The sequence below is a fragment of the Copadichromis virginalis genome, linkage group LG8 (assembly GCF_057382275.1).
Source record: "Copadichromis virginalis isolate Kocher_CV1m ecotype Utaka linkage group LG8, C_Virginalis_male_GT1.1, whole genome shotgun sequence".
Taxonomy (NCBI): Eukaryota; Metazoa; Chordata; class Actinopteri; order Cichliformes; family Cichlidae; genus Copadichromis; species Copadichromis virginalis.
In genome coordinates, this window is record NC_140625.1 from 2,898,040 (window position 1) to 2,906,684 (window position 8,645).

Here is an 8,645-nt window from a genome sequence, read left to right on the forward strand (position 1 = left end):
AAGGCAGCGTCTTCCTCCCCTTGGGTGAAGAAGCATCCTTTGTGTAGTTTATTAGTTCAGCTACAATTGTGATTATCTCAGCGACATATTTTCAAGGCACAAAACGAAGAGTTCTTACATTAGTGAAATCTGAAACAAACCATTTGGCCTCAACAGGCGTCTAAAAGATTAAGAAACTAATGTAGCTGAGGGAGTGATCTCTGTGGTATTTCAACCTTGTACCAGCCTGTGATTCTCACACATCAATTCTTGGGTCAAAGAGAAAAATAACTAAAACAAAGGGGCCTTATTGAATGACAGAGTTTTCCTGTATAATGTCACTATAAAACAATATCCAGTAAATTCTACCATGGTACTAAAATACCTAACACTAATTAACAAACAAACAAACAAATAAACAACAGTATATAAAATCAAAACAGATAAAATCAGAACAGTAGATAAAATCAGTAGTTAAATGTAAGTTTTGAAATTTAAGCTTAAAGTGTGGATTTGGTGCTTTATTCAAATGCAGCTGAGAACAGGTGAGTCTTCAACCTGGATTTAAATAAACTGAGTGTTTCAGCTGATCTGAGGCTTTCTGGGAGTTTGTTCCAGATATAAGGAGCATAAAAGCTGAATGCAGCTTCTCCGTGTCTGGTTCTGACTCTGGGAACTGATAAAAGACCGGATCCAGATGACCTGAGGGATCTGGAAGGTTCATACTGGGTCAGGAGGTCATTGATGTATTTTGGTCCTAAACCATTCAGAGCTTTATAGACCAGCATCAGAACTTTAAAGTCTATCCTCTGACGGACAGGCAGCCAGTGTAAGGACCTCAGAGCTGGACTGATGTGGTCCACTTTTTTGGTCTTAGTGAGGACTCGAGCAGCAGAGTTCTGAATGAGCTGTAGTTGTCTGACTGATTTTTTAGGTAGACCTGTAAAGATGCTGTTACAGTAATCAAGCCTACTAAAGATGAATGCATGGACTAGTTTTTCCAGGTCCTGTTGAGACATCAGATCTTTTATCCTTGATATATTCTTGAGGTGATAGTAAGCTGACTTTGTTATTGTCTTAATGTGTTTTTCTAAGTTTAGGTCTGCATCCATCACTACACCCAAATTTCTCGCCTGGTTTGTGGTTTTTAGGTGTATAGATTGAAGTTCTCTGGTGACCTGTAATCGTTTTTCTTTGGCGCCAAAGACTATTACCTCAGTTTTGTTTTTGTTTAGCTGGAGAAAATTGTGGCACAACCAGTCATTGATTTCCTCAATGCATTTACCAAGAGCCTGTACAGGGCCTCGGTCTCCTGGTGACATTGTGATATATATTTGTGTGTCATCTGCATAGCTGTGATAGTTTATTTTGTTGTTGTTTATAATCTGTGCCAGTGGGAGCATGTAGATGTTAAACAGAAGGGGTCCCAAGATGGAACCTTGGGGAACTCCACATGTGATGCTTGTCTGTTCAGATGTGAAGTTACCTATTGATACAAAGTATTTCCTGTTTTCTACGTATGTTTTGAACCAGTTTAGTACAGTTCCTGAAAGACCTGCCCAGTTCTCCAGTCGTTTGAGTAATATGTTGTGGTCAACTGTATCAAATGCTGCACTGAGATCCAGTAAAACTAGGACTGACATTTTTCCACTGTCTGTATTCAGACATATGTCATTAAACACTTTGGTCAGAGCGGTTTCAGTGCTGTGGTTCTGTCTAAAACCTGACTGGAAGGCATCGTAGCAGTTATTCTGTTTTAAGAAGTAACTGAGCTGTTGGGAAACTGCTTTTTCAATGATCTTACTTAAAAATGGGAGATTTGAGATCGGCCTGTAGTTGTTCATTTGTGTCTTGTCAAGATTGTCCTTTTTCAGTATAGGTTTGATTACAGCAGTTTTTAGTGATTCTGGAAACACACCTGATAATAAAGAAAAGTTGACGATCTGTAACAGGTCTGACTCTAAAGTCTTTGAGACCTTTTTGAAAAAACTTGTTGGCAGGACATCTAAACAGCAGGAGGAGGAGTTCAGTTGACCTAAGATGTCCTCCAGGTCTTTGCTGTTAATAGGTTGAAACTGTTTCATGGTGTTTAAACAGTTTTTTGGTGGACACAGTACATATCCTGGATCTGCTGTTGATGTACCAATTGCTTGTCTAATTTTTTGGATTTTGTCTGTGAAGAATTTGGCAAAGTCATTGCAGGCCATGGTCGAATGAAGTTCAGCTGCCACTGACACAGGAGGGTTTGTTAGCCTGTCAACTGTAGAAAATAAGACCCGAGCATTATGGCTGTTTTTAGTGATGATGTCAGAGAAGTAGGACCTCCTTGCATTCCTCAGTTGTAAATTATAATTGTGAAGTTTCTCTTTATAAATGTCATAATGAACCTGGAGGTTTGTTTTTCTCCATCTGCGCTCAGCTTTCCTACACTCTCTTTTTTCATTTTTCACCAGTGTGGAGTTTCTCCATGGAGACTTTTTCCTTCCAGAGATAACCTTCACCTTAATGGGAGCAATAGTGTCCATTACATTTAACATGTTAGCATTGAAGCTATTGACGAGCTCATTGACTGACCCTCTGGGCAGGTCAGGTGTTAATGGGAAGACCTGGTTAAAGATCTCACTACTGTGTTCAGTTATACACCGTTTTGTGATCACTGTTGTTGATATATTTGTGTGGGCTGAGATTTTACTTTCAAAGAAAACACAGTAATGATCAGACAGGCCCACATCAGACACAGTAACCTTTGAAATGCTCAGGCCTTTGGAGATCAGTAGGTCAAGAGTGTGTCCTCTATTATGTGTGGCCTCTGTTACATGCTGAGTCAGCCCAAAGTTGCCCAGAGTGTTACTCAGGTCTTTAGTCCCTTTGTCCTGAGGGTTGTCCACATGAATGTTAAAATCCCCAGCAATAATTACACAGTCAAAATCAACACAGATCACAGACAGCAGTTCACTGAGGTCATTAAAAAAGTCTGTGCAGTATTTGGGAGGCCTGTAAACATTAAGAAACACAACTTTGGATGGGGCCTTCAGCTGTAAAGCCACATATTCAAAAGACTGAAAACTTCCAGGAGATAGCTGCTTACATTGAAATGATTCATTAAATAAGACAGCAACCCCTCCTCCTCTCCTGCTCGCCCTGACCTCACTGATAAAACTGTAGTTAGGAGGGGTCGTCTCGATGAGAACAGCTCCACTGTTACTTTGGTCCAACCAAGTTTCAGTTAGAAACATAAAATCAAGGCTGTGCTCAGTGATTAAATCATTAATTAAAAATGTTTTCCCAGCTAAAGATCTAACGTTTAATAAAGCCAACTTAAGTGTTTTAGAGGCATTACTTGTCCCCTCGTGTTTGGGAGCAGTCTGTGGCACACAAGGTATGTTTACTATGTTTAAAGATCTTTTAGAGTGCAGCTCTCTGTGTTTTGACCAGGCCACATGTCTCCTGTCACCTAAAAGTACAGAAATTTTAAAACCTTCTAGTAAACAGGGTCCCAGCTTCTCCTGGGAAAAACAGGAAACTCAGACACATGGAACCAGACAAGACATTGAACTAAACAGACAGATTCACAAACAGACGGGGTGACACCATAGACAGACAGATACCGACGCAGACTCAGAGGCAGACCGAATATAACACATAGAACTCAAACAACAATAATAATCATGATAATAAATTGGAAAATGATAATAATAAACTTAAAGCGCTGGGTCACCGACCCAGGACCATGACACTTCCAACTGGATCCTTCTGTTCTGGTTTTAGAGTCTCTGTTATTGAGTCATACTTTGGGAATCAAAGGGAAGGAATTTCATTTATATTTATTGCATGAACTGACCAGGAACTCCAGTCAGCTTTATACTGATAGGCTAAAATTCTCTCTGTGTATTTGCTGTATATAACAACCTTTGTAGATCAGTAGTATAGGCTTTGGCTCATTTTAAATTTGTGCGCTGTTTATTTATCTTTATTTTTCTAATATATCTCTGATTGAAGTGCTGCTGTAACATGAGAATTTCCCCAGTGTGGGATCAACAAAGTCTGTGTCTATACCAGAGCTCTCAAACTCTGGTCCACCTCAGCATTTGTATTCAGGTGTGTTGCAACAGGGACACATGGAAAAGTTTGCGGACACCGGCCCTCGAGGTCTGGAGATTGAGAGCCCTGATTTAAACGTTGGTAACTTACAAGCTCAAAGTTTAGCAGCACAACACTTTGTTTCCTTTTTCCATCAAACATTTCTTACAGCCACCTCTGTTAATCAGTGCAACGTGTGACTGATCTTTTATTCAATAACCACAAAGTACACAAATACAAGATTAAATATTTTATTTATCAAAGATTAATGATTACACACAAAACGAACAAAGTTTCTATGAAATATTACACAGGGTGTAAGAAAAACATTATAACATACTCAGAAATGCTTAATGAAAACCTTCCATGGCATATTTGAATATATATTCTACATATATTTTTACTTAGAAAAGTGTTCACAGAAGCAGTTTTAGAGAACTTACACACCTTTACACTAAACCAGGCCTCCTTCACTCTGATTGGTCAAAGCGAGAGCCTCTCTGAAACGGCTTCATTGATAAAGGGTAGGGTCTCCTCTATTTTAAATTGCTTTATTGGTGGATCGGGAAGAAGTCCCAGCTTGGGGACCGCACCGTGAGTAAAGCAAGTAAAGTAAAATTTTACTTATACAGCAACTTTCAAGTTAAAAATCACAAAGTGCTTCATAGAAGCTAAAACATAAATATAAAAATCTACCAAAAGCAAGTTTAAAAAGATGAGTTTTTAGCTGTTTTTTAAAAGTGACCAAGTGAGTCCACAGATCTCAGGCTCAAAGGGAGAGACTTCCACAGTCTGGGGGCCACAGTTACAAACGCTCTGTCGCCTTTGGCTTTCAGCCTCGTGTGCTGGACAACCAGCAAGCCCTGATCACATGCAGTGTTGCCAACTCCTCAGTAAGGAAAATCGCTATTGGTTGTCCTAAAAGTTGCTAGAAGTCGCTAAATGACGTCATCGCCTAATTTGCATAATTGCTCGTGCTAATCTAATTGTAACCTATGTTGTTGGAGAGAGAAATAACATCGTGGAAGAGACATAAAGTGAGTAAAAAACGTCCTAAATGTATTTAGAGTTTATTTAGAACTACAAATTAAATTTCTTTTAGCAATTATTGTTTTTTAATGTCACAATTCCAACCCTGCTCCTTTACCCGGGCTTGGACCGGCAAAAGTGACCCGAAATGGGCACTCTGGTGGAGTTACTTTGTGTGTGTGTTTATAAGTAGTTTTAAACCTTGTGATCCACAAAACAGCATAAGAGTAAAAGAGTAAAAGAAGAACTGACTGCGTTACAGCACCCGCTGCTTGTTGAGAGTAAAAGCGATACGCGCTTTCACGTCTTTTTTTAGCGACTTTCTTTAGAAAAAAAGTTGCTAAGGGGTCTGAAAACTCGCTAAATATAGCGACAAAGTCGCTAAATTGGCAACACTGATCACATGACCTCAGGGACCTGCTGGGAATGTCTGGATGTAAAAGTTCACTGATACATGTTGGTGCTTGTCCATGCAGAGCCCTGAATGTCAAAATCATAATCTTAAAGTGGATCAGCAGGGGTGTGACACGGGAGGACTTGGAGGACTTGGTCAGAAGCTTTGCTGCAGCGTTCTGAACAACTTGCAGATGCTCCAAAGAGGCTTTACATAAACAAGTAAACAAAGAATGACAAAAATCCAGACGAGATGAAACAAATGCATCAATGAATTTCCAATTCGGAGCGCGATACAATGGGACTCAGCTTAGCAATGTTTCTCAAGTGATAAAAACAGGAGCGGACCAGAGATTTAACATGAGCGTCCAAAGTTAGAGCTGAGTCAATGGTAACACCAAGGCTCCTGATAGAAGGTTTGGCAAATGTAGCAAGTGGACCCAAGTTTACCATAACACTAGGCACAAATCTTTTAGTAGCAGAAATAGGGCTGCTTATTGATCGAATTTTAATCTCGATTACGATCTGGGCTTTCAACGATCATTAAAAATGACTGAGCCGATTATTAGCCCCTCCCTCGTGCTTTACTCTCGCGCTGCTCCGTGTGGACCGGCCTTTAAGGTGTCGCGGATAAATACAACAAAATAAAACTAGTACCGGTACCGAAAAAAAGAAAATTTATTCATAACACCCTGAAAAGACCCAGGAAAACCGAGTAAACGATAAAGACGATAACAAAATAACGCTGAAAACCGATAAAAACCCTGAAAACCAGACATTTCACACCTGAGCCTCAACTCTCGCGGCCCGAAACCAAACGACTCACGGACCGGTACCAGTCCGAGGCCCGGGGGTTGGGGACCGCTGATTAAGAGGCAGCTCGGAAAGCTCAGCAGAAGTTATTTGGAGAGGAGAGTGGCTGCCGTTGGTTGAAAAGAGGTAAAAAACTTCAGTGGTGTGGAAACATTATGGGTTCAGTCAGACGTGGATCAAGTAGACACAGTGTGTAAACTTTGCTACGGTGTAGCTGCAGCACAGAGCAACACTGCAAAGTTCACTAAACATAGATGTTTACATTTTTCATTTATTTCTTATATTGCAAACATTTGCACTGTTATCAGTATTTGCACTATTTATATTATTTTTTGACAATCTTTAAAGTCATTATTCAACACGTTGTTATTGTTAAATAAATATCGTCAAATAATCGAGATCTCAATGTCAGTGAAAATAATCATGATTATCATTTTTGCCATAATCGAGCAGCCCTAAGCACAAACAAGGACTTCAGTCTTCTCTTCATTTAGCTGAAGAAAATTATCAGCCATCCAACCTGTAATGGAATCTGTGCACCTATGCAAAATCTCTAATTATGGAAACATCTTAGGGCTTAGAGGAGATATCTAACTGGGAGTAAATACAACAAAAACAATAAAGGCCCCAAACCTGAACCTTGTGGCACACCATAGGCAAGAAAAGTAGAAGAGGGACTGTACTTAGAGGTAGCCACAGAAAAGGAACGTTCTCGCAAATAAGATTTGAACAATTCCCAAGCAGACCCTGATATACCCACCCCGTGTCTCAGCCTATCTAGCAGAATATGATGGTCCACACTGTCAGAGTCAGAGAGAGTGTCATTTTACCCCCACCGGCTGATGTGTGAAGACTTCTCTGGGATGCTCGCTCCTGTCACGCTGAGGTGGAGCGTGTGCAAGTCTGAATTTGATCCTGATTTTCTTTTTTCTGATTTGACAAGAACAACAGAAACGAATTAAAGCCTTCCAGCGGGGCATGCAGCCTCCAACTCCCCTCATCCTCACTGCCCTCTGTTGTTACAAAAGCACATTTTCACACACACACACACACACACACACACACACACACACACACACACACACACACGCACACACACACACACACACACGCACACACACACGTCCCAAAAACAGTTGTCTAGAAAAGTGGCATTTTTGTCAACAAAGCAAACTTGGTTTAAAATGACAGCAGTTTTAATTTCTAACTCAAACATCCTGTTCATTTGGCTTGTTTTTGTACACAATAACATCAGTTTGTAAAAGGAAATCATTTTAGACATACTGAAGTTGCATCTTAAAAAATGGAATCCTACGGAGTTAAAGAGATTCAGAAGTTCAGCATTCCAAACACAATCACATTGTTTAAAGAATACCTGGAATATATTTAATTTTTGAAAAGTTTAAAAATCTAAGACAGGGGTTCTGCCTTTATTAGCCTTATTCATTGAAACATTTTTCTTAATGCGACATTTGTGTGTTTTCTCCAGATAAAATTGAGGATTAGTTTTGCCATGTTCAGATTTTGGGAATGTTCAAGTTCAATATAAATCTTTTGTAATTAAGGATGTGCCTAAAATAGTCATGTCCACCTGAAGCTACAACTCAAACCTCTGTTCAGCTGAGTTACTTTGGGGGTTGACATTTTCAAATGATCATCAACAACATTGGACAGTTTTCATCCTCTCCCGTCTCACTGTGACAGGGGTGTGGTCTCTGGCTCTGCTGCAGTAAAGCGGTAGTACGGTCAGCTCACGGGGCGGAGCCGGGAGGTCGGAAGGGACAGGTGAGAGGGATTGCAACTAATGAACGCTTTCCCACCTTTTAGTGCTTGGAGTTGGGAAGGAGCTGGAAAAGCTGGCTTCCTGGTTGAATACTAAGTGCTGGAACCAATAATTGAACGCTGTGTGGGTCCTGATCATTTCACAGTCACTAAACACTAAAATACAATATCATTGGTACTATTACTATAGTTACTTTTAAGGCTGCCGTGATTAAATTTAGGGGGGCTTTAGCACCCCCAACAGGGTCTAAACTCGCAATTTCTCTGAATTATCCAGTCTTTGCAGTTCTAAGTAATATGTAGGTTACTTAGGCGAGACTAACACTGTAAGTGACAGTAATATCCATCCATCTATCTTTTATGATTTAACAGAATAAAAACTTTTCTGACCAAGACACAGAAGCAATGATCCATTAAACATGTGAACACTCCAGAGACACACCTGTACCAAAACAACTGAAACATATAATCTGCACTTATTCACAAATATATACTTTACTGTAGAGGATGTTGTTTGACAAGCTGCAGAACTGTGACCTAGCTCTGAGTTCACAGTTAAACATACATGA